This window comes from Mustela nigripes, chromosome 4 (genome assembly GCF_022355385.1).
Source record: "Mustela nigripes isolate SB6536 chromosome 4, MUSNIG.SB6536, whole genome shotgun sequence".
NCBI classification, from domain to species: Eukaryota; Metazoa; Chordata; class Mammalia; order Carnivora; family Mustelidae; genus Mustela; species Mustela nigripes.
The window spans coordinates 18,797,958-18,825,879 of NC_081560.1; the positions used below are offsets into that span (position 1 = coordinate 18,797,958).

A 27,922-nucleotide genomic window follows, 5' to 3' on the forward strand; every position below is an offset into this window, starting at 1 on the left:
TCAGATTTCAGAATACCAAGGCTTAGAGAAGTGAAGGGTCTACAGTCACAGAGCCAGTAAGCGTGCAAGCTAGGATTTGAATCAAGCCTCTTATTTCCAGGGCCCTAACTGTTGACCACTGGAGGGCAATAAGCAGGATTATCTGATGGTGACCCCTCAGAGCTCACTTAGTGTTGCCTGGACAAAAACCAGGCTACCGCCAGTGAACACCTTTTTCCCAGGAGAAGGGACTGTACTCAGGATCAGTTACCCACAGCATCGGCGGCTCATCCTTCAGAAGGAGAGACTTCGCATGGGTCTGAAAGCATGTAGATACTAGGCAGCTGATGTTCCCAAACGACTTCTACAGGCATCTGGGCCAACAGATTGAACTGCTTGGACCTGAGCAGCCCAAGGATTCCCTCAATGACAAGGATGCTTTCTCTCATTCTTGAGTGACGGTAAGGCAGAATATCAGGGGAATTCAAACCCACTCTGCAGGGTCAGCAGAGCAGACGCCCCAGTGTACTTCTCTGTGGGATGATGGAGAATGGGAGGAACTGTGCCCTCTTCTGTCTTGCTGACTTAGCTGTGTCAGTTTTCCTTTTCCCTAGTAAAATCTATTCCTTGACTCATGCTGGGTGAGGTTGTGCAGTCAGTCTTTGCCTTGAGACCTGGATGGAACCTAATGGACAAAACCACCATCCACGGTGCCTTTGGGCATATATCAGACCAACTCTTGCAAAGTTGAGCTAAAATCCCATTTCTTCTATGGAAAAGTTCCTGATTCTCTTTAGTGAAAGGAGATCCTTGAGCCTCTAAACTGTAGCAAAGGCTATCCTTCAGCATCTCAACAAGGCATATCTTTGGTATATATCATTATTTAAGGTATCTTTTCCACAAATACGCATTTAGAGTCCATTGAAATTTTAAGCTTTCCAAATGTAGGGGAGGGGACCTATATATTTAGCATGTTCAACAGACTGTGTGGCAACCCTGTACACATAGGCACTTGATATATATATGCTGGCTGTATGTATATAAGGACATATGCATGTTTTGTTCTTCAGAGGGCCACCTTTCACCCACTCATCACCTGTATCTGAGCGCCTAGTATACACTGAGCCCTGTCTGGGGCACTGGGTTTATAGTAACACTGTTCTGACACAAGGAGTTCCTCACACAAGAGAAAGATGGATGGATATATGAGTGGTATATTATAATAAAATCATACGGAACTATGGAGGGGAGTGGAGAGATGATCGTGGAGAGTATCACAGAGGCGGATGTGGAGAGGAAGCGGGGCAACCCACAGGCAGAACACTCACCATTTTGTTGGGCCTTGATGAACGGCTAGACTAGAAAGGAGAAAACTTCTATAACTGAATGAGAGAAATACACCAACTCTTTAGTTACTAAATGAATAATGCTAATTTAAAAGGCGATGATTCCAATTACAAAGCTCACTTAATTCTCAAAAGTTCTTTTACCAGTTATTGACCTTGAGTTACAAAGAAAAGGGCAATTTTACTGATTTCATTCTTTGGCATTAGTCACCTGAAAGGGTAAGAAAGAGTAGTGAACCTTTCAGAAGTTCTAACAATTCCTCTTTGTCTGAGCCTCTTTTTCCTTTTCCTTTTTCTTTTCTTTTCTTACAGCTAAATCTGAATCTATGGGAAATATCAGAGAATTACTTGCTATCACACCTAAAAAAAGAACTTAAAATAAATTAAAAAATAATTCATTGTTGTGTTCACTTTAGTATATGTTCGCACATATACTAAAAAATAATTCATTATTTATATCTGAGTCTAAGGAACACAGAGCTGGTGTGAAATATTGGCAAATGAAGAAATCTACTTTTAAAGAATATTTTCTAAAACTAATGTAAAAAAAAAAAAAACCTCTTTAATTACACAAAAATACTCTAGAAGAAAGCTCCAATCATGGGGAATTTTTATATTTTGTGGCAGGAGACCAGATTTCTATTAAAAATCACTTTAAGTCTTTAAGTCTTCAAGTCATCTGGCAAGGCCAGATGTGACAAATGCATATTTCTAGGGTGATGAGGGAGGATCTCTCTTCCAGAACCTTCCGGGGCAATGCTCCCCTCTCTCAGAAGTCTCTAAGTCCACCTTTAAAGAGAGGTTGTGTTCACACAAGAGTCTCTCTCATACACAGCTATTCCAACTCTCTGACAAGCCCTTGCAACCACCTGTTCAATTCGCTCTTCGTGCCATACTGAAAGCCACTTGAAGGTGGAGTCCCACGCCAACTTTTTCATGGCTCAGTCTCCAGCACTTAGCAGTGCTCTGCACTCAGGAAGTTTTCAATAAATATTTGCCGAATGAATCAATGAATGAAAGGAATGCTTCAAGAAAAAGACTATTAAATAAGGATCAATGCTAAACCTCTCTGAAGGTAGTAGTCTAACCTTGTCTTTGAGAACTTGCCTATAAGATTTTTAAGGAAAAAAAAAAAATCTCGATTGGGATATGGTATGCTTTCTATGTAACTCAAGGCAAAGCTAACTGCTTTACCAATACATGGTGATCCCCATTTGAACAGAAATAATATGGCTATTTGACAGTAACTTTCCTATGAAGAAATATGCTTTCTAGAATATGACTAAGAATTGCCACAAAAAATAATCTGCCTACTTTCATGTGTCTACACCACAAACATGCCCTCTGCCCCAAATAAAATAATTAAAGGCTCTGACACCCTGGTACCCTCCCTCCCCTTTCCTCCCTGCTCCAAAGACCCCTAATAGTGGAGAGAAGACAAGCAATGTCGGGTGAAACAACACACAAAATGCAGAAGAAGGGGCCGTGAATTCATCATAGTTAATTAGGACACAAAGTCCCTAAGCAGCAGCCTAGGAATTAAGAGAAAAATAGAAAAGAAGGGCAGGAACAGGCCAAAAACATTTTAAGTCCCTAAATTTACTCAAATATAGGGGCCTTTATGTTTAAGACTGTAAATTATTCTAACTTTGACCTTTAACCTTTAGCCTGGGATCTCTCTCATTTATTGAAATCCCAGTATTACCCCCTCCGCCTCCAACCAATCACTGGAAAGCATTAAAGATGTTCATGGCTACCGCAGGGTCAGCAAGGAAAGGAGCCACAGACCAGATCCACTTTTGTCGTCTACAGCCAGGTGAAGAAAGACCACTTCCAACTGGGAGCGTTCCCTGGTGGCAGCCAGAAATCGGAGGACAATGAGACCCTTGAAGTCCCCCATGAAACTGAGCTGGCATTCTGAAGCCTAGACTACTCAACACAAAGCTACCAACACCTGCTATCCTCTGCCTTCTAGCGCTCCTCTATTTTCACAACCTGGCATGAAACTGTTGCTCTTTCGTGAAGGGGATGATGACTGTAAGAAAAGATAAGACAAACATGGAGAAAACACATGAATGGAATCAGGTTTATTAAAAAAAAAAAAAAAATGAATAGTAAAAATGGAGTAGGTTATGTCTGCTGAAGTCCGTTTCACAGAATAGAAAAATGAGGCCCAGAGATAGGCTGCATCTCTCAAACTCATACAGTGACGGAACCGAGGCTCAGTGTTATTTATTCCTTTGTAGTCCGGTGGTATTTTTACATGATGGCTGTGATCATGATACGAATGGGAAAGAAAGCTAGAGTTACATTCCAAAGATGAGGAACTTTGATCCTGGCTGAGACTTAGACAGGTCACTTCAGCACTAAATCCTTCATTTCCACTCTGTTAAAATGGGTAGGGTGCTCCCTAACTTACAGAATTGTTTTCTGAAGTGACACACCATATATGTGAATGCACAATAGGGCAAGGCACAGAAACATCCACCAACCTGCTTCTAGTGGCACCAGCAGAACGATGTATTTTCTCATAGAAAAGTTAAGTCCCAAAGGTGGAGAGGGCTGAAGGAACAGTAAAATCAAGGCTCTTGCTCTGCGATTCTCTTAGCTCTTCACTCCTCCATGGTCAGTTCGTCCTCAGGTTATTTTCCTCTAAAACTGCAAGGAAGAGAAAACCTCTCTCCCAGTTCTGGAATAAAAATCCTTCCTTTTAGTCTGATTGGACCAGAAAATAATTTGGAATTCCATCTTCTTTAGTAGCTCAGCTCCCTTAAGAGCACAGTGTCAGAAAGATGCAAGGGCTAGTATTAGGGCACTAAGTAAAGGCAAGTGGAGCCCAGGAAAGCAGAGTCTGTGTTCCTCAAAATGCAAGGGGTCTTTGTCAGTAGCTAGTAGAGTCTATTTTCCCTATAAACATCCATGAATTGCTTAATACCATGTACTTCTTCGAGACACTCAGAAGTGATCACGTGTATCTTATCTGTGGGTTTCAGTTTGTGCATCCTTCTTCAAGAATCCATGAAACGCTCTACTTTGAGTTCCACTAAATCCATTTCTCTCTCATTTCAGCCTGAACATTACAATCCAGCTCCACAGGTAGCAAATTGAAATGTTTAGTGGCCCATTGCAGACAGATTGAATCTGAAAAGAATACGGCCATAAGAAAGAAGCAAGGCATCAATATCATATAGTAAAGCTCTTGCCAACGACAGTGATGATGTAGGTGAGTGATTGAGCATTTGTTAAACTTCTCCCATTGTGAAAGTAACCTATTATTTTCCTGATTGTGCAATGAAATGCCTCAATCACCAAAAGAACAAGTCAGTAAAAAATGATATGGCTTGTTTTCTACAGCTGTTTTTCTATGGGGATGGGACCCCACTTGACCAACAGTGTGCTTAATTCATCCTTGTCTGCTGTTCATTCGGTAACAGGTTTCACATGCTGCTAGGGAAGGCTTTTCCCTCCCTCCCCGCTTCCTTTCTTCTTCTTTGATTTTTGTTGTTGATAAAATTAAGCCTGACATAGTTGAATTTTAAGGCTAACATGACACGGTTGCCTGATTTAGGATTGCTTATAAAAAAGAAAATAAAAAGCATGTTGCAATAGCGTCAAAGCAAAACTATAAAAAAACAAATAAGCAGGGATCCTGAAATCTGCTTCTTCATCTGACTGCACAGTAAAAACAGTTGAGGTTGGACAACAGGTCTCACGTGGTAGCATTTCATACCCACAAATACTGATTTATATCCCAACTGGTTACTATGTCCGAATCATCTCAGCACTGAGAAATCCCCATATACAACATGAGCCCCGGCAGCTACACTGACCCAGGGCTGTGAGCAAGAGGGGAGACATAGGTAGGCACCTACGAGATCAGATGCAAAGGAGATGAGCCTCTTCCCAAGGTCTACTCCAACCAGAGGCATGAACCTCAACGTTGCCTATCCAGTTTCTGCAGCACTCCTTCTCAAGTGCTATGGATTGAATGCTATGTCCCAATATGTCATGTTGAAGTCCCAATGTGATAGTACTTGGAGGTGGGGATCTTAGGAAGTCATTAGGTCATGAAGGTAGAGCCATCATGAATGAGATGAGTGCCAATATGAGTCATGAGAAAGACAGTCTCTCTTGGCCACATGAAGATAGCGTGTGAGCAGGTACATGCGAATCAGGAAACAGGTCCTCCCCAGACACAGACCTTCTGGCGCCTTGATCTTGGACTTCAAGCCTCCAGCACTGTGAGACATATACCGCTGTTGTCTGCCACCCGATCTATGGTATTTTCATTATTACAGCCTCAAGGGGCTAAAATCCCACACATTGTGTCCTCGATGCCTGATGGCTACCCCATGCATTGTTTTATTAAATTCAAAGGTCTTCTGTGGCTGATATAAATCTGTCAACACTCATAGGCAAAGTACTGGGAATCTAAAAGTAAATGTTCTTCTTCACTGCCATTTGATGTTAAGAACACAAAGGTGACCAATTTAAATGTAACTTGATGAGACCTCTGTAACAGTAACAACAATCATAGTAATAGTCCCTAACACCTGTAGCATTTACCATGGGCTAGGTACTGGTGTAAGTGCTTCATTTGTGCAAATCCTAACAAGTGAGTTCTACTGTGATCCCTATTTTACAGATGAGGAAACAGGGACAGAGAGACCTAAGGCATCTGCCCAAGGTTTTGCAGCTAGGAAGAAAGCAGCACCAAAGCTATCAGGCCACAAGAGCCATGGGCTCTTTACAACACTAGATCTCACACCTCCCTGAAAAGGGAACAGAAAACCAACGATGGGAGTGATGACTCCCTCACAGGAAATCTTAAAAACAAGGCTAAGTTCCAAAGGCAAGGAAGCAACGGCAAAAACGAACTATTGGGACTTCATCAAGATCAAAAGCTTCTGCACAGTAAAGGAAACAGTCACCAAGACCAAAAGACAACTGACAGAATGGAAGATGATATTTGCAAATGACATATCAGATAAAGGGCTAGTATCCAAAATCTATAAAGAACTTATCAAACTTAACACCCAAAGAACAAATAATCCTATCAAGAAATGGGCAGAAGACATGAACAGACATTTCTGCAAAGAAGACATCCAAATGGTCAACAGACACATGAAAAAGTGCTCCACATCACTTGGCATTAGGGACATACAAATCAATACCACAATGAGATACCACCTTACACCAGTCAGAATGGCTAAAATTAACAAGTCAAGAAATGACATGCTGGTGAGGATGCAGAGAAAGGGGAACCCTCCTACACTGTTGGTGGGAATGCAAGCTGGTGCAACCACTCTGGAAAATAGCACAGAGGTTCCTCAAAAAGTTGAAAACAGAGCTATCCTATGACCCAGCAATTGCACTACTGGGTATTTACCCTAAAGATACAAATGTAGTGATCTGAAAAGGCATGTGCACCCGAATGTTTATAGCAGCAATTCCACAATAGCCAAACTATAGAAAGAACCTAGATGTCCATCAAAAGATGAATGGATAAAGAAGATGTGGTGTATATATATAATGAATACTATGCAGCCATCAGAAGAAATGAAATCTTGCCATTTGCAATGACATGGATGGAACTAGAGGGTATTATGCTTAGCGAAATAAGTCAATCAGAGAAAGACAATTATCATATGATTTCCCTGATATGAGGAAGTTGAGAGGCAACGTACGGGGTTTGGGGGTAGGAAAAGAATAAATGAAACAAGACGGGATCAGGAGGGAGACAAACCATAAGAGACTCTTAATCTCACAAAACAAACCAAGGGTTGCGGGGGCTTGGGGGGGGAGGAGGGTGGTTGGGTTATGGACATTAGGGAAGGTATGTGCTATGGGGAGTGCTGTGAAGTGTGTAAACCTGGCGATTCACAGACATGTACTCCTGGGGCTAATAATACATTATATGTTAATAAAAAATTTTTTTTAAAAAAATACAACCTTAAAAAAAAAACAAAAAACATGGCTATGTTCACCTAGCCAATGAAGAGATGACTGGGATTTGGCCCAATACATACTAAATATAATGATGCCCCCCCCCACACCCTGGGCCAGATATAATCAAAACCTTAATCTGATAAGAACAATAAGACTATACCCCTTGGCAGGGGTCAACTCTAACCTTCTATGGCAGAGCCCAGCGACAAGCGAGGACGATTCAGGATATGAGAAACTGTCCTGCCTCCTTTTTATTTATTTTCTTTCCCTCTTGATGTCACCTCCTGAATTCTATTCCTTCACAAAACCTGTTATTTCTCTAGCACCCCCACCAAAGTCAGCCTCGGCAGACAGTGCCTGATTATAATTGGCTGTCCTTTGCTATTACACAGACTCCACTATTAAAGAGGCAATTGCCTATCAGAATCACATTCTGAAGACAGCGCCCATTAAGAATCTTCCTGTTGTTGCTCGGGGGGAAGCAGTCATTTGCACTATCAAATCAGACTAAACATATCACATGTCATTTCTTTTGAAGACATGGCTCAGCCCAATACTACAAAATGACCACTTTGAAAAAAAGCAAGCGAATGAGCAGCAAACCTAGAGGTTCTAACGTTATTAAATGCTGACGTTTGGAAAAGTATTCTCATAAAGACGATGACCTGGGGACAGTACAGTCGTGGAACTATGGGATGAAGGGGCCAGATAGAACAAGGTTTAATTACCGTTCCTGGTGCTTATTGGCTGTGTCATATTGAGCAACTTACTGAGACTTAGGTTTTTCATCTTTAAATTGGAAATATGATAATGCCAGAGGTTGCTGTAGGACTTCTGAGAGGATGTCAAGTATCCAGCACAAGGCCTGCAATGTGATTTCATTTAAGTCTATTTAAACATCTCTCCCACCAGCATTTAAGCCCCATGATGGCAGAATTCTTGTCTTTGTTCTCCAGAACATAATAAATGCTCAATAAGTATTTCATGAATAAATTAATCAATACACTGGTTGCCTTCTTCCTCAAAACAATGTCAATTTATGTCAGATCCTCTTTTTTAGTGATGCAGACATTCTTTTATCAGGACTCTGTCAGTTACCTAACCCTTTCAATGAGTATGTCCCTACCCCAGTGAACCAGAATATTTGTCTCTCCCAAACTCAGTATCAACAACTCAATGAGAGCTTGTGATGATACATGCCTCAAAATCATCATTCATTTTAGTTTGCAAGTCACTTATGAAGAATTCCTTTTCTTGTAACAACCCTTATTTTACTTTTTCGTCTTTTTCTTATAATTCTTATAAATCAGGAGATTTTGCTGCATTCTAATAGTAGAACTAAGGGGTCTCTAAGTCAGAAACAGGATTTACCTTGGTGGACAGCTGGGTGGCCTTGTCCCCACAATTCTGAGTTGGAGGGTTTTTATTAGGTTCTAGCTTGAGGATTTCAAAAAGCACTTTATAAATAATATAAACTATAAAACACCATGCAAAAATTTCAAGGTTATCCCATTATCTAAGTAACTGTCCATTGTCACTTAAGATAACCAGAGTTTCAAAATTTCAAGTCCTTGGATCTGTCAGAAACAAAAATGGTAACATATTTTTCAGAAATAAGCATTTGAGAGTTGAGAAAAACAAATTTACAGATTTCCATAATCTACTTTTCTTTTTTAAGAGATTTTTATTTATTTATTTGCCAGGGAGAAAGTAAGAGAGCAGAAGCAGGGGGAGAGACAGGGCAGGCAGAGGGAGAGGGAGAAGCAGGCTCCCTGCTGAGCAAGGAGCCTGATGTGGGGCTTGAGCCCAGGGCCGCCGATCATGACTGAGCTGAAGGCAGACCCTTAACCAACTGAGCCACCCAGGTGTCCCTTCTATAATCTACTTTAATATAACAAACTGTTAAACAAATTAATTGGTATTTCACTGTCAACTTTATTTTTCCCTGTTTCTATTTAACAATTTTTGGGGGGGTCATTTTATTAAGTAATCACTGGTGTAAGTTGATTTCTATCATTTTAGGAGGAAAAGCATCAATGTAAGTCCTTCAAAGCAACTGACAATTAGTTTTATGCTAAATGAGTCTCTTGGCTTCAATTTTATGCTGGTTTTAAAAAAACAAAAACAGGTAGGTAAAGGTTAGTGACTATGTACACATAAAATAGCGTAAGAACACACTTGAGATATGAAAGCAGTCCCTCTGTGACAAAGTCAGTGTTTGTGTCCCCCCAGAATTCCTATGTTGAAGCTCTAACCTCCAGGGTGATGGTATCTGGCGGGGGAGGTGGGGCAGGGTGGGGGAGAGGTAGGTCTTTAGGTGGTAATTAAGTTTAGATAAGGTTGAAGAGGGTGGAGCGTCCTGATGGAATAAAGGCTCTTTTAAGAGGAGTAAGAGACATCAATGTTTCCTCTCTCTACCGTGTGAAGACAAGGCCAGAAGGTAGCCAACTGTAAACCAAGGACAGGGAACTCCCCAGAACCTGAGTATACTGGCACCATGGTAACCTTGGACTACCAGTCTTCGCAAGGATGAGAAGTAAATCTGTTGCTCAAGCAGCCCATTCTGGAGACTAGGACATACCCTTCACATTCATATTAATTGGTCCTGAGCTACAGCAGGTGCAGAAACTTCTATTTGCCATCTCTTTTGAGAAGCAAATTGCTCAGGTAACTCTGTACCTCCCCTCAGAGCCCCTCTGGTCCCTGCCCTCCACAACGGGAATGTGAATTAGAGCTTCCCCTCTCTGCAGGCCACAGGCAGCCGGGAGGCAGGCAGGCTTTTCTTCCCAGCCTGAGAAGAAATCAGGGAGGAATGGAAATTTCTGTGGTCCTTATCCCTATTTTGAATTTGAAAAATTTGGCTTCTGTCAGCAAACAAAGAAAAATAATTCAGGCAGCTCTCTCGGCAGACAGTCTTTGTGTCCACATATATTTAGAAAGCTGTCTTTTCTTTCCTTTTATTTTCCCCCACCCTGTGGTTTTTTTGAACATTCTATAGTAAAGAAGCAGTGATTACTGAAGAAGCTGTTAAACGATCTCTGATTTCATCCTCACTTCATTATTCTCGAAATCCCCACCTTCCTTGCCCCTCACACTGGGCGTCCACGCTGAGGATAAACCCCCCGCCCTGTGCTGTCCCGAATACCCGACAACCACAAGCCACATGCACTTCCACTGTGACTAGTCCAAAGTGAGATGTGCCTGGAGATTAAATACACACTGGATTTCTAAGATTTAGTGTGAAAATCAGAATGTAAAATATGCTATAATTTTTATATTAATTACAGGTTGAAATTGTGGAAAATTAACAAGAAATCTCATTTAGAAAGGAGGCCAGCAGGGGTGCAGTCATGCCTCACCCTTCATCAGTTGCAGACACAACAGGAGGAGAAGCACTGTGGCAAAGACACTTCATTCCTATCTCTGCCGGAAGAAGAAAGGCTTTCCTTTGCCCTAGCAACAGCCTAGCCAATGAGAGATAGTCACGACTCAGCCAAGGAAAAGCACCTGTACTTGGAACTCCCAGTTTGCTCCAGTCAACTTTTTGTTTTTAAGAGCCTTCTCCACTCCCCCCCGACCCCTTTTCTCTATAAACCAGTATATCCCTCTCCTTTGTTCTCCAGAATTGCCTATGGTTTTCCCACAGCTGTCCCTGACCCCAGTCCTCCACTCTTTCCCAAAAAAACCATTTTTGCTGGTAAAATAATGGCCAGTTTGATTTTTCAAGATGAACAAAATGATTATTTTGGATGTAATGGGTGAAATAAAAAATACTATTAAGTTTATTTCAAACTTTTCTTTACCAAAGACTCATATGTCTTTGGGAGAGTGCTGATCTATACACTTATTAGTTAACCAAAAGTTATGTCCAGTGTTGATTTATGTGTGTAAATGTAAATACAAATACTAATAATGTGTGTCTGTCAGCATTGCAGCAGGCACTTATAACTGATAAACCAAATTTGTAAATTCTTACAAAGGAGAAAGAAGATACCATGCTGAAAACAGTTTAAAAAATGTGTTCATCCTAATAATTTAATAACATCGTGGCAAATGGAATTAATAAGGTCTACACACGTATAATTTTTCACACGCACACAAACCTTCACGCCTACGTACATACAGTGGTCAGACAAGGGACAATTCAAACTAATTGGGAGGGAAGTTCATTCACACATTAGCAGAGGCCAAGTGAATAGAATACTATTATCTTTAAAAAGGCTCATTTCTAAAGTCCTATAAATGCAGCATATGCTCTGGCTAAATGTTGTCTATTAGAAAATATAATACACAAATAAATCACGTGTCTAATTGGCATAGCAAAGCCCCAGTGGAAGCAAGCTCTTAAATAGTACCTAAAATAATTTGATTGTTAGCTTTTGATCTGGTTGATCTTGTTTAATTGTGTTAATATTCAATTTCATTAAAATCCTTAAGGTACTATGCTTCAACTCAACTCTGATTCAGATCATCCTATCACAGATTGCAAATTATGCAATGCTATTATATTCTGCATAGATCTTTTTGAGGGTGTGTAAGAGCTATTTGAATAATGGAAATTTCTGAAGCCTATGACTACATTTTAATTTTAATTATTCAAAAATTCAATTTGGAAAATTATGAATTTCTAGGTTTCCTTTAACCCTTTGGTGGAATACCACTTGCAAATTTAAAATACTGTTTATTTTCATGGATACACATTTTTTCATTTGTATTCTCAAATCTCCTGCTTATCTGGCCCTTCCGGTTTTTGTTTTTGTTTTTGTTTTTGTTTTTTAAACCAGATAAGAATATGTTATAAGATAACTGCTATTCTAAATAGACATATGATAATGTAAACATCCCAATAAGAGTCTTTCCAAAATATTTGCTTATGCATGTAAGATATTTATTTGCCCTGAAGCTGCTGTCATTGTTAAAAATATTCTACATTAGGAAATGCCTTAAAAAAATGACATGGTGACGTATCTTCATCTATTAAAGTTTTTGGAACATTTAAAATCATTTAAACCTCAGTCTAATGAATGAAGAACTAAATAAATTAGATACTATCATTTGATGTTACAAAAATATATGTGTGTATATACATACACATAAAATACATACAAGCATATATAAAAATATATAGTAATATATAAAGCAATTGCACTTAATTTTTGGGTCCTTAAATTTGCTCTAATGTAATTTCAAAGAAAATTAAAAAAAAAAACTTTGGAAGGGAAGGATAAATAAAGTAAGATAAAAGCAGAGAGGGAGGCAAATCACAGGACTCTTAACTACAGGAGACAAACAGGGGTTTTGGAGGGGAAGTGGGGGCAGATGCAGTAATTGGACGATGGGCATTAAAGGAGGGCACTGGATGTAAACAGCACTGGGTATTACATGCAACTGATGAATCACTGAATTCCACCCCTGAAACTAATAATATACTATACGTTAACTAAATTGAATTTAAATTAAAAAATTAAAAATAAAATAAAAAGTAAAAACTTGAGGTAGGGGAAAAACTGTTGTTTGGAGCACTGGTGGCATTTTTTAATATCAAAAACATATTTAAGGGTGCACCTGGGGGGTTCAGTCAGTTAAACCTCTGCTTTTGGCTCAGGTCATAATCTCTGGGTCCTGGGATCTAGCCCCATGCCAGGCTCCCTGTTCAGCAGGAAGTCTGCTTCTCTCTCTCCCTCTGTCCCTGCTCGTGCTCACTCTAGATCAAATAAATAAAATCTTTAAAAGTAAATATTTAAGTATTTTTATGGATAAAATTCAATTAGATGATCAAATCTATAGTGTTTACTAAAAAAAAAGAATCAGTCCTTTTATGATATTTCTAACATGTCACCTAAAAAAATCAGTTGCAAAGACATGTTTACTCTCCTTTCTTCTACATTCCTAGCTTGGAATCCTAGAATTATAGTCCACTCCCTTTTAAGTAAATATAGAAAGAGAGCTGTCCAAAGTCATCAAGCGAGAAAATGGTGGTTATACTCTTTCCACACTAATTCACAGCTGGAGCTCCCCCTTTCCCTTTTAAATTCAAACAGGCCCAGTATTCTCATTCTCAAATTCACAATGTTTATTTTGCATGGATTTTTTTTTTCCAGACTACATTTAACCAAATTAAGTTACTTAGTCCCTTGAGGAAACTAAAACTCAACTGTCCATCTACCATCACGAACTCCGCATAGTGACGGCAGTAATACTCCGACATACTGATATCCTAGACACTAATGGGGTCTTTTTCTTTACAATCAGTGCTGTGGATTCTCTCCCCAAATCCACAATCTCTATTAGCTTGCATAGGTTTCCTTCTGAAACTACAGCTACCTCTAACTGCCCTCTTGTAATCAAACTTTAATTCATATTAAGCCTAGGATTTGAATCTGATCAAATTAAATTTTCTGAAAACAGGTATTATTAGGTTAGTACTTACAGCAGAGAAGGGCTCTGGTTTTTTCCCTTTATTAACTAACAAATAAACTATATTTTGTAACAGAGAGTGGTCCCCACAATGTTCCTTGGATCACACTGGATAACTAAGTCTCTATATAAAAAGCAATTACAAAGCCAACGTACTTCAGGCAACAAAATGTACATGGAGTAAAATAAATGAATGTGGATTGTCCATTGTTATCTGTTATAATACTATCTGACATCTCCTCTTGACTAGGACCTTTTAGCACACCAACAGACTACAGGCTCAAACTCATGAAATTCCACGGTTGAGTATTTGACCATGTGTCTCCCTAGATATTCCCTTTATCAATGAATAAATGGAAACAATTTCCTGTACTTTTGGAATTTGTCAAAACTCACAAAGTAAATCAGAGACAAATCCAGGAAAGGAGTCCACAACCAACATCTTTCAATTTCTTTTGTTTACAAAGTCAAGATGACTTTTATATAAAGAACTTGAATCAACATCATACAGAATTCATTTAGTACAGCTTCTCTGAATTGTATCTTTTGGAACAAACAAACAAACAAACAAACCTGCCTCTCCAGAGAAGAGTAAATTTAAAGAGGGGGTTAACACATAACTTTGGAAATTACCACCTGCTCTGTCAATCTCTCCCATACTCTGTACTTCAGCATATTATAGTTCAGTCAGAAAAATCCTGGAGTTTAAAAAAAAAAAAACTATTAAAATTTTATTTAACCAAGGGTTATTTTCTCCCATTAAATGCTATCTTTTCCCTTACCAGCCATGACTCCAGTTACCTTTCCTGGGGCACTAGTGTCTTGTGGAACAGTTTGGCAAATGCTGGGCTTGAAAGACAAATGAACACAGGGTAACACTAAAGTAGCTCTCTGGCTAATCTGGACCTCAGTTTTCCTAAAAATAAGAGTCTTATTAATATAGATCTGACAACAAATAACGTAAAATCAATCACTCTAATACATTTTCCACTGCAACGGCAAATAATAAACTTTATTCATTAAGCCAAACAAACATTTAGAGAATGTGCAACGTTTTAGATTCTGCTGGAGCTCCTAGAGATGGTCCTTACATGAAGGAGCTCACAGTAGTAGAGGAGACACACACTCAGATAAACCACTAGGGGAAGTGATTCAGCCTCTTCGCTGGTTGTGCATAAAAACGGTCAGGCTGACCTAACCCTATGGAAGAGTGGAACTGAAGGATGATTGTCAGTTTGCTCCAGGGGTAAGGTGAAGGGCACCCCAAGGACACAGGACCCTATTTATTTTATTATTTTTTTTGTAAAGATTTTTTTATTTGAGAGAGGGTGCGTGCGCATGCACAAGCAAGGGGAGAGGCAGGACAGGCAGAAGGAGAGGGAGAAGCAATGTGGAGCATGGTCCTGGGATCATGACCCAAGCAGAAGGCAGATGCTTAACCGGCTGAGCCACCCAGCTGTTCCTATCAGGACTCTCTATTTAATTGCCATATTATGGACCCGGGACACCAACATAAAAATTTACCATCAGCCTCCAAACTTTAAAGTTCTATGCAAAATCTAAATACATGGCCTCAAAAACCATCAAGAGTGAAAAATAATAGCCAACAAACTTGACGGAAATAAGAAAACAAGACATGAGATGCTGGTATGGAGTAAGATGTCCGCTAAATGTTGGTAGCTATTTTCCTAAGTTTAAGAGATATATAATCTACAGGGCTAAAAAAAAATAAAGTTGTACATATCTTTATGCATCTTCTTTAAGATTAATAGTTTCAACTCAAAAATGAAATCACTCACTTAAAACTATATATAACAAATACAGGGGGAAAAAAATAGCCTAAGGCTTTTTTTTCATGGAAAGGCATTGATGGGGTGTGTGTGCGGGAAGATATATGGGACTAGGGGAATAAAATCAAATGCTACAAATATAAAAGCAACTTAATCTATAGAGCATTCGAGCTTTTTTTTTTTTTTTTTAAATGAAGCATCAGCTTATTTGTGTTTTTTTGTTCTTAAAACCAAACACAAATGCAGTTCGCACAGCATGTTTTAAAAACAGCTGATTTCCATCTTACAATACAGGTGGGTATATTAGGGGAAAAGAAGGTGGGCTCCTGAGTTACACAGCTCTGGGTTTTCAACCATGCTGTAGCACCAACTAGATGTGTGACCTTATGTAGGATTTTTTATGTTTTATGGAAAAAAATGTTTTATGGAATAAAAATGTCTTATGGAAAAAAATGAGAGTAACAGTAGTTACTTCACAGAAGAACTGTAATAGTTAAAATAATCTGTGTTAAAGTGCCTTCCTCTTCCTTAAGCATTAAAATAAATCGTCATCTCCCCATTTCACTCCCAGTTTCCTTTTTTTTTTTTTTTTTAAGATTTTATTGTTTATTTATTTGAGAGAGAAAGAGCGTGTGCATGCACAGCAGCAGGGAGAGGAGCAGAGGGAGAGGGAAAGGCAGACTCCCCACTGAGTACGGAGCCTGACATGGGGCCCAGTCTCAGGACCCTGAGATCATGACCCAAGCTGAAATCAAGAGTTGGAGTCTTTTTTAAAAGATTTTATTTACTTGACAGAGAGAGAGAGAACACAAGCAAGGGGAAATAGGAGAGGGAGAAGCAAGCTCACTGCAACAAGGGGGCTCTAACCCAGGACCCCAGGATCATGACCTGAGCCAAAGGCAGATGCTTAAGGATTGAGCCACCCAGGTGCCCTAAGAGTTGGAGTCTTAACTGACAGCCACCCAGGTGCCCCTTCTAGTTTGCTTCTCTGAATGAGAACAAAGATAAATAAAAAGAGAAGCAAAGACAGTGACAAAAGATAAGGAAGAAGACGAACCAGTCTATGTAAAAACCATCTCTTTGTCATAAGGGAACATTGGAATTACCACTGGGAGCTTTCCTAGACTAGTTTCCCAGGTCCTGGCTTTCACCTTCAGCATCTGAATGAGGCCTCCCTCCTCAGTTCTTTTGTTCCCTGGATACTAATTCTGATGAAGTCAATTCCAGATCAGTCCTTAGTATAAATTTCCTAAAGCAATAAACACACAAAGGCGGTGCTTAATAAATCTTTATTAAATGAATACATTGTGCATGACTGACTGATGGAACCATTTATGGTATCATTTAAAGAGAGAAAAAAGAATCTAGGAATAATGCCCTGGGTGGGTGTGGAATACTGACAAGACTTTAGGCTTTCAGAGTCTTAAAAAGGAGGCTGACATGTAAACAAATAAATTAAAATAAAATTCTGATAAATATAATAGAAACACAGTAAAAAGGAGAGGGGGATTAATGTGCTGTTCAAAAGCAGTTAATTTTAAGAACTCGGTACATTACATCACTTTGATGTCAACTACAACAATAATGAAAACCCAAGAGATTACGAAGAAAAAAAAAAGACCAAAATTTAAGGGGGACTATCAATTTGTTTTACAGTTACAATGTCATACTTTAAATGCCCCATGGTCGGTACGATATTTTGTTTTTTAATGACTCAAGAAATAGTACAAATAACCTCCAAAATGTGGAAAATACACCAACCGGGTTTACATGTTAATCTTCATATAAGACAACATTATTTCAGCTGTCCTTACTACTGTCACATTTCAGTATAACAAAGGAAACTGGACAGTCCTTTGGCTTTTATTATAACAGGATTTGATGCACATAAACATAGCAGTTCAGATAAGCATAATAGAGATGCTTCTAGAATTGCACATCAAACTTGTAAAATGTGGAGACACTTAATGAACATCACTGATACTGTTGACTAAAAAAGTTGCTTTCACTATCAGTTTGACTACTGTCAACGAAGACTTAAACTGTTAATGGGTTGGTTCGGACCTGCCATTAAACGATATTGGAAAGAGGCTCAACCCTTGAGGGTAAAATGTTGACTCTTACTATCCACAAAGTCTACGTTCTTGTCTAAAAATAAATAAAAAGAGAATATATCTTCAACAGTTTCTCTCCCCAGTACTATTGAACCAGAGACAGGCAAGCTAGGTGTGATAAAGACATAGCTCCATTCCTTCTGGTTACAAGGAGAGAAGTGAAAATACTATTCATATTCCTTTTTTTTTTTTTTTAATTTAAGATTTTATTTATTTGAAAGTGAGAGATAGCAAGAGAGAACATGAGCTGTAGGTGGCTAGTGGGAGAAGTGGACACCCTGTTGACCAAGAAGCCTGATGTGGGGCTCGATCCCAGGACCCTGGGATCATGACCTGAATGGAAGGCAGACACTTAACTGACTGAGCCATGCAAGAGCCCCTAATATTCAAATTCTTGAAATAAGCCAGGTATTCTCACCTTCTGAGCATTTACAGTGGTTCACCTGTAAGGATTTGCAAAAATGCACACTGGAGGGCCTGACCGTCAGTGTTTCTGATTCCACAGGTCTAGGTGGGACTGAGAGTTTGCATTTCTAACAATTTCCCAGGGGATGAAATGGTACTGGGGCCGTGGGGACCCTGTGCGAACCACTTAAACCTTTTCTTTTCAGCCTTGAACAATCCTACCCAATCTGGCCACGCCCACTGAAACTTGGCTCAGCAATGATCTCTTCTCTAAAGCCTTCCCTAGCCCCTATCTGTGCTTTCCTATCCTGCTTCTCCCTTCTTCTAATACAAACAAACAAACAAACCATTTTTCATGGCTCTTCTCTTTTACTGAGACTGAGTTCAGCATGGCTGTCTGGACAGAGACAGCATTACACACATTTTTACTGATTTCCCTGCCCGTGACTGTGAAGACAGCAAGCTTCGGTATCAGACTGCCTGGGTCTGAGCCATGGCTCCGCAGCTTCCTTAGCATGTGATGAGGGCCATGTTACTTCAAGTCTCTGAACTTCAATTTCCCCCTCCAAAACAACAAAGATCTCAACAGGGCACATCACACAGGATTGCTTGTGCAAAGTAAAAATAGTGATATGAAGTGGTTAGCACGTCACCTGACATGTGACAAATGCTTAAAAAATTTGATTCAGTGACAGTATTATTAAGAAATACAGATTTCTAGGATGATAAGTTGCTGCTGGAACTTCAAGAAAAGAGGATCTTTATGGCTTCCTTTTGCTCTTCCCACACATCCCCCCCACCCTCTGCACACCCCCTCTCTGTCTTCTCTGCTCTGGGAATAGCTCTCCAGCTACAGACCCTCAACCCCTGAAAATGTCCGCCTGTGCAAAGTCCATTTCCACCGCTTTCTTGATCAGGAGCACCACTGAGCTGTTGAGCCCACCACGGTCTGCAGTGGTGCTAAAACCACCAGAGACACTGGCTGATCAAAGCCTCAGCAGCTGGGCGGCTCCATGCCCCCTGACCTCACTCATCCCTAGACACAGCTTCCAAACCAGCGCCATTTCAAGGGACATCAACACCACAGCCAAGTTCATCAGGGCTGGGGTTGCCACGGTTGGGGATAGCTGGTTCTGGGGCTGGCTCTGGGGCTAAGTTTGGGAGCCTCATCACTGGTAATGCCAGCAACCCCTCTCTGAAGCAATGGTTCTTCTCCTACACCATTCTGGGCTTTGTCCTCCCAGGGGCCATGGGGCTCTTTTGCCTGATGGAGGCCTTATTCATCCTCTTCGCCATGTGCCAGAGCCATGGCCACTTCCCACAGGTCTTCCTCCCATGTCTCATCTGCCCTGTACGTTTCTTTTCCTGTATCTCCCTACACAGCCTGGGGAAGGTGGCTGGTTCTGGGTTTGACAGAGAGAAGATAAATATTGTGGTCATAAGGAGGTAAAAAAAAGAGAGGGAGAGCGAGAGGATCTTTATAAAGTTTTGCTATGAGATGAATTCTGAAAAGTGATTTGTTTTTTCCTTTTCAGGAACATTGGGAGTAAAAGTCTTTATTACTTCACAGCTCTCCGGAATGGACTGGTGTGTGAAGCCCTGGGGCACAGGACTGCTCTGTGTCCCCGACTTTACTGTGCTGGAGTCAAGAGATAGGAGAGGAGCCGGGTGAACACTCAAGAAGGAAGCCTACAATGGCCAGGGGAAGGACCTTCAGCATGGTCACGAACACTCGCTCCACTCTGAGAATTATTTATCAAGATACGGCTGGAAGTGTGGGCTGTTTTACTTGGAGAGCAAAACAGTTTCATGACGAGAGGTCTTAACTCTCTGACCTACAGTAATAAATGTGGAGATGAGGAGGACTGGACTGCATATGGAAGAAATTATAAAGACAGACAGTAATGAACAGCAAGATAACAAGAACAGTAATGAAGAGTATTATGACAAAAATATGTAACGGAAGAGGGCATTTCAACAATTTCAGCCTGTACACAGATTATTGCAAATGTCTGCCCGGTAGCGGAGATACCATTATTTAATTCCAAAAGAACTGGCATCCTTTGGTTTCTCAAGTACTCGGAGTGTAATACAAATGTCAAAACTTTCATCCAGGAACCAATGAACCATCTGCTGACAAAGAAAAACGGGCCTGGGAGCAGGGGGCTATGTCTTCTGAAATGTTAAAAATGACAGACAAGCTAAATTACATTTGAAGGTTTTATTTTTCTAAGGCAGACAAATGACATTTTTACTAATACTGAAAGATAATTTACTTGTTTAAAAAAATATATTCAGGCCATGTTCTTCTAGTTCCAGAGCTTCTCATACCCTTATAACAGAAAATACTAATGACTAATAAAATTGGGCACCATTTCTTCTCTTATCCATCCCAAAGGAGCAATAATCATCACGATAGTATCATTCCAAATGTAAAGTAAAATCTCTAATCCACGGGGACTCCAAGTGGAAAGCTGCAAGGTATTGTTTTACTGCTGCCACTTTTTTCATGACATATTTTCATCTTGTGGAAGACTTCCTTCTAGTTAACTAAAGGCTGTGTTGATCAAAGGAAAAATGCATGTAGATATAAACTGTCTAATGCCTATTCTATATACTGTGTGCCTACACAAAGAATTCTATTTGCAGCTGGCTTCCCAAAAAGCCCAGCTCTTTCAAAGTTAATCATGCTAATAAAATTTACTACCTTCTTCTTGGCTTTGGTGAAGATCCCTATAAAATTACACAATGACCTCAGGACATTTCTATTTGCATTATGGGGTGTCCCCTTCATGATTCTAACTCCAAGTTCAATGGCATGTAAAGTGATGCTAAGTAGTTCTACTCTAGACCAACTATTTTAAGAGTGCTTCAAGGCAAATACGTCCTCTAAGCCTACTTTTAAAAAATAAATTTTACGTATGTCTGTACACACACACAGCTTTCTAGATTCATACACTAGATTGTTAAGATTTAATACAAAAATCTGTATTAAATAATTACCCTTATCCAATAGGTTTTTTTTTTTTTTAAGTCACATTTCCTGGCAACTGATTAATAACCAGGCAAGCTAAAATAATGAACAACCGTTTTGAATTTACTTTAAGGCCAGACTGAAGAATTTAACTAGCTTGGAGAAAAGTTAGTACTTGTATTAATAATCACGTCATTAGGTGGGGAATAAAGGTGTTAAGAGGCACTAGAGAGGGGTAACTATCATCACAGAAATTTAGAATCAAAATACATGAAACAATAAGGATACCAGAGAAAGCCAAATATTAAACTTAGTCCCCTTAACTTAGTACCAAATATTATACTTAGTACCAATGCTTTGCCCACAGATTTATCAAAACTGTGGTAGCCCTGTCAAGACTCAGTGTGTGCTGGCTGGTTAGAGGGAAATCACACTCTGCTGACTGGATAGAGCTGGGCTAAGAGAAGACCAAGTAATTGCCACCCTCACTGCCCCACCTACTCCACATATGGTCCCTGTTGGGGACCTGCTGGTTCCTACCAAGCTGTAGCGAAGTAGACCAAGGGTAGGCGTCCTACCCAATGGCCGCCAACTGAAAGGCTGGCTAGAAGCCAAGATCATATTCTTACTCCTAGTAAGCCAAAAATTAAAATGAGGTAAAGAAAAAAGCAAATAAAACATCATGATGTGTAAGTCCAATTTTTGAAAGAACCCAAACCATGAGGAGATAAAACTGTAAGGTAGGCAAAGCAAGCATGAAACTTGGTGGAGTCATTTGCTGGAAGGTGAGTATTTGTGGGCCATTTATCATTCACATTATTTTCTCCTGCTCAGCTTTGTAATGTTTACTACCATTCCTGTGATTCTCTTGTATTTCTTCATAACTCCCAAGTACATCATGTACTTGTGATAATCTTGTACTTTCGATAATCTGAATGAGTCTCTATTTGCAATCATCTGAATGTCTATCTGCAAAGAAAAGATCCAACGAAAAGAGTGACAAAAATTTTGCCAAGGAATTTGAAAATCAAGTTAAATCTCCAAGTAAGCTGTTATCTTCATAACCCATTTTTCTCCATTTGACCAAACTGCCATAAGAGAAAAGAATAAAAGTGGCCATAATGGCCTCACAACCACCATTCTTAACAATTCAATAATCAGAAACCCAGTTGGGTTTCTCTGGTATCTCCTCCCCACCCCATATACCCTTCAAGGACCTCATTTATGGTTGACAAATCACAGCAACTGACAGGTGTTTGAGAAATGAAAAAAAAAAAAAACATTCATCTTCATCAAAACAGAGCATGGTATTTATTATTATAGATATTCAGAAGAGCAGAAGATTTTTAAGAATATACAGATTTTTCAGTGGTATTATTAATGATATAAAAGTTCTAATTCTACCTTGTTCGTTATCAAACAACATATCCCATTCATAAACAATTCCCAGCCATAAGGTTCTGTATCTATTGTACTTCTTCCTCTCCTTGACTCTTTATCAAGACTATCTAAACCTTTTTTTTCTTGACAGCATCTTATTCTTTTATTTATTTTAATTAATTAATTAATTTGTCAGAGAGAGAGAGAGAGAGAGAGCGTGAGAGAGAGCAAGAGTGCGCACAAGCAGGCAGAGTGGCAGGCAGAGGTGGAGAGATAAGCAGGCTTCCTGCTGAGCAAGGATTCCCAATGCAGGACTTGATCCCAGGACCCTGGGATCATGACCTGAGCTGAAGGCAGTGGCCTAACCGACTGAGCTACCCAGACATCCCTTATTCTTTTATGTTTTTGATGCAGATTATATTTTTTAAATGTTTGAAACATACCCATTTTTATAATCTGTAGCTAGTAATCCCATTTCTAAAATTACTGAGAACAAATTCAACCGTGTTTTGTTTCTGCCTGATTCTAGATCATGGTTACATATGCCCTATGTATTTCTGTAATTTCGGGTTGTGAACTCATGTTTTAGGCAGTTTTATCCATGGGAAGAACCAAGGCCTAAATTTACGGCATATTCTTCTAGAAAAGAGTTGTTGGCTTTGCCAGGACAGGTTTCCTTGTCATCTCTCTATGCTGATAAGTGGTTTCTTTTTTTTTTTCTTTTATTTTCTACTATTTTAGTAAAGTTACAACCCTTCAAAAAGCCTATACTTCATAGGGTGGTTTTAATTCTAAAATCCTCTCTTGAACAGGCCCAAGGTCCTGTCTCCAGTAGTGATGCAGCTGTTAAAACTCAAACCTCTTGCTTACTGGGACTGACAAGTGCCCCCAAGCAGCTGTGGTATCAGCATCAGCTTACTGCTCTGGTTTTGAGTTTTCTCTTTATTTTCATCCCCAGGAGACCTCTTACTAACAAGGTCAGCAATACATTTAAAAGGAAGTTTATTACATTACAGCCTGTATTTCTAACTGCTTTGTACTGGGAAATTTTCCAGACATTTTAGTTCTCAACCTTGCCAGAAATCAAAGTCCCTTCCTTTTATTTTTATGTGGTCATTTCTAATATTTTTTTCTTCCCCATTTCCTTTAACCTAGGACCCACACATGTCTTGTATCATGCAAAATCGTTCCTACTTCATCAAACCCGATCATTAAAAAGGTGAGGTAATTTGGCATTGCTCAAATTACCAATTCTCCAAGTTGAAAATCAAATATTAATATGGTAATTTTGTACTAAAATTCTTTCTTTCTTTAAGTCTACCAAGTTTGTATTAGTACAGTTAAACCATTACTTTTTCATCTTTTGCAAAGTTACAAGACTGCATTAAAACCCAAAGAATAAAATTTTCTGGCATTTTAAGTACACTTGAAATTAAATAATTTTAATTCAGTAAATTATCATAAAGGATTAATGTTTTATCTTTCATTTTTAAAACACTGTGTCATAGTTTACATGCAGTCCTGACAAAGGCAGAAGAATGATATGACATCTAGAAGCTAGAGCTTCTGAGCTCTAGCAGCTATGAGCTGAGCTATGAGCAGACTCACACAGGTTTGTCTCTGTGTGCTAAGCAGCATCTGTTAGTCCAAGTTAGTTAAAGCATAGGTGTCTCAGCTAATTGGATAAACTGCATGTGTAATACTGGCAGAATAATACATTTTTAAAATAGCAAATGTGATTTTTGTGACTTTCTAAAATGATCCAGGACAGCTTGCTAAATGCATATGAAGTAACCTGGAAGCACATGATGATCATTTGCTTAATATGCCAAATTTTAATAATAATTTTTAAAAAGATGGATCAAATTTCTGTTTTCTAGGGATTTTATTTTATATCCTTATATTCTGGATATGTAGATGTATAGGTAAGATATTCACTAGCTTTTCATATATATATTTTTAAGGATTTTATTTATCCATTTGTCAGACAGAGATCACAAGCAGGCAGAGAGGCAGGAAGAGAGAGAGAGAGAGAGGAAGAGAAGCAGACCTCCCGCTGAGCAGAAAGCCCAATGCAGGGCTGGATCCCAGGACCCTGGGATCACAACCCGAGCTGAAAGCAGAGGCTTTAACCCACTGAGCCACTCAGGCACCCCTAGCTTTTCATATTTTGGTGTTAATATATATCACCTTTTTTTTCCCTCCATATGAGTGATGTGTCATAAAAGTGAGTTATTTTAACAAAACTGGCAAGATTGCGTTTCTTGATTCAAGAATGCCTAAAATCTCTTGAGTGTTCCCAAAACTCGGTAAGAGAGACAGTGTGTGGTGCAGAGACCATAAATCTGTATGAGAGGCAAGGCTTTCAAATGAGGATTCTACTGAAAATTATTCTAACCTTCTACAATATTTAATGATCAGTGAAAGAATAATTATCACCATGTGTTTTTGTTCGATTCAAAAGCTAGAGATATTAGCTATAAGGGCTCAGATGAGCAAATTATAAACCATTCATTCTTGTATTGTCAGCCTTTTGACAGTTTAATATATATGTTAGACCCTGAGCCCCTGAGACATGAGGCAACACTCATATGAAATCGGCACACTGTGAGTTAAATTAACAAGTAAGATAAAGAATAAGCTGCAGACTGGAGACTGATCAATTATGCCCCCAGCGGAGCAACCAAGGAGTGCCATCTTTGAAAGTAAGCCTGTTGACCTGAAAGAATGAGAAACAACACTCATAGTGATTTTACTCCTTCTAATGTGTCTGATAACACTAGCAAAATGTGTCAGCTGGAATGAGCCATGTAAAATCAACACACAGGGAAGGAGAAGCGAGGCCCCACAAGGAGAGAGAGGAGTGAAAGGAGAGGAGAGATGACATTCGAGAGTCATGGTGCTCAGAAAATGAAGGTGGGAAGGGCAATCTTTCAATCAGGTCCTCCCACTAGTCCCCCCCTTCCACAGAAGCGCAAAGTCTCGGAAAGATCAGGACACCAACTTGTTTAAAGAAAAGCATTTCATGGTGGTTGGCACAGAAGGGAAATCCATACATCCCTTGGCCATGTGTGGACCAACTCCTTTCCTTCAAAAGTGCACGCTGGTGCCTGAGAATGTAATGTGTTCTGGGACCCAGCAGGTGTAGTTTGTGAGTCATTCGGACTGAGAGCCTCAGCCCCTATGAGGTGGTAAAAGGGTCTGAGTGGTCTAAGTGGTAAACACCACTTAACATCTGGTACGGAACTAGCAGGCAATGAAATTATACTGTGTGCGTGAGAAAGGTGGCCCAAGATATTGCTCAGGCTCTGTTCCTCTTCCAAAAAGCCATATGTGGCTACCTGAGTGTTTCTTTAGTTAATGTTATGGTATGAACCTGGTATATAAGTTCTCAGAAATGGGGCAAAATGGGTGGTTCGTGGTTTCTTAAAATTTGGGCCTTATCTCTCTATGTCTCAAGTTCCTCATCTTAAAATGAGAATAATAACCACAACTCTTTCATGGGTTATAAGTTTTCATTATAAAGATTAAACCAATTAATATATGTCAAGTATTGAAAACCATGCTAGATTTGTAACATTCCATAATTAACTAGTCTAACAGTGTGGCTGTTATCATGCTTAACAGACTTACTTGTTTTTCTGACTTCTTTACATTTACCCAACTTGTAAATTTTTAAATTTCTCATGAGATTCCATATTTCAGCCATTTGGATGTAACATTCTTCTTCCATAGTAAATGAAAAGGTATTTGCTACATGTGCATATATTTTTTAAAATTTTTATTTTCTTAAGATTAATTTATTATTTGAGAAAGAGAGAGAGTGGGGAGGTGGGGCAGAGAGAGAGGGAGGGAGAGAATTTTAAGCCGACTCTGTGCTGAGCATGGAACCCGACACAGGACTCCATCTCAGGACCCTGAAATCATGACCTCGGTCAAAACCGAGAGTCGGATGTTCAACTGACTACACTTTTCAGGCACCCCTGTGTGTGCATATTTTCAAATGAACATCAACTAAAGGCAAAGTAAGAGCTGATCTGCCAGGAGAAAAAACAACCCATTGAAAATGTGTAATAGAATTGTTCTAAAATGGTAACAAGAGATATTAAGTCAAAATTTCACAGGACAGCAAAATTTCATTAGATTAATCAAATTTTTAATTACACAGATTATATAGGTTCTCTCCCTTAATACAACTGGATATAGTATATAGCACACTATTTCTTTTGAATAAAGTTATACACATATATGATTCTTCCCAAGTACTAATTTTTTTTTAATATTGTATCTTGAAAAAAATGTACACCTACAGGAGAGTAGCAAGGACAGTACAGAGAGTTGTGCATACCCTTCATCCACTTCCCCTTACTTAGCCATGGTGTCATTAATAAACTCAGTCAACACTGGTACAATACTGTTTACTATAGTCTATATTCTGATTTCCCCATTTTTCCGCTAATGTCCTTTTTCTGTTTCAGGGTCTAATCTTTGATGCCACATTAAATTTAGATGTCACATCTTAGTCTCCTCCAATCTATGACAATTCCTCAGTCCTTGGCTTTCATCATTTCAAAACTTCTGAAGAGTACTCACCAGTTATTTTGTTCCTTTGATGTTTTCTCAGGATTTAGACTGTGGTTATGGATTTTTGTGAAGAATACCACAGAGGTGAAGTGCCTTTCTCATCTTATCACATCAGGGGATACATGATATCAATAGGTCTTATTACTAGTGATGTAAACTTTGATCACATGCAAGGTGGTATCTATCAGGCTTCTCCACTGTTACCCTTTTTCCCTTTCCAGGGGTTTGTTACAATGTCCAGCAGAGGAATTGGGTTTTGCCTCCTGGAGAGAGGAGGATCAAGACATCTGTGGACTTATGTTAAGCCTCCACAGTAATTAATAAATACTTTGGAGGAGATACTTTGAGGCTATACAAATACCCTGGTTCTATAATTTAGATGTTTTCAAAAGCCATTTTTACATATATCATGTCCTTTGCCCTTCCCAAGAATCCTTTATTTAATGAATAAATAGACTGAAAATGATGGACACAGTTCACTATAATTAAAGTCTAAAGCAGAATCCTAAGTTCATGCCACAATCATCAACGCACGTGGCACTGCTAATTTTGTCGCTCAACACCAGCATTGGAAGATTTCACTCCAAATAGCAATGCGAGCATAAATAGGTACGCACACTCATTGGCATCAACTCGCCCTACTGAAGACAAACCCTGAATAATAGAAAATAAGGAACAATAGGAGACAATCAAGTATTTGATGCCTGGACTGTGTATGCACATTATTGTTACTCTCCTTCTAAATCAAGAGTATTGTTTAATTATCTCAAAATGTCTACTTGGTTCTTTTCCCACAAAATAAACTGGACTCTGGACTACCTAATCAGTTCTTCATTGATGTCTCAATCCCAGTGGGAACTATAGTTTAGGCTTAAGTCTAAAATACAGTTTGAGATATATCTATTTTCTGTTGAATCATACTTCATTCATTCTTTGTTAAATATTTCAGTTAGTTAGTACCATATTTTATAACTGAAACTCCAT

At 39.2% G+C, this 27,922-nt stretch overlaps 1 protein-coding gene and 1 pseudogene across 1 annotated transcript in view; one reads left to right on the top strand and one right to left on the bottom strand.

Annotated features, from left to right (window-relative positions):
* The window catches only part of EXOC4 (exocyst complex component 4), a 731,315-nt gene that overhangs the window by 318,188 nt on the left and 385,205 nt on the right, over positions 1-27,922 (bottom strand). The window lies entirely within an intron of this gene.
* On the top strand, positions 18,811-19,656 carry LOC132015250 (ATP synthase F(0) complex subunit C2, mitochondrial-like; annotated as a pseudogene).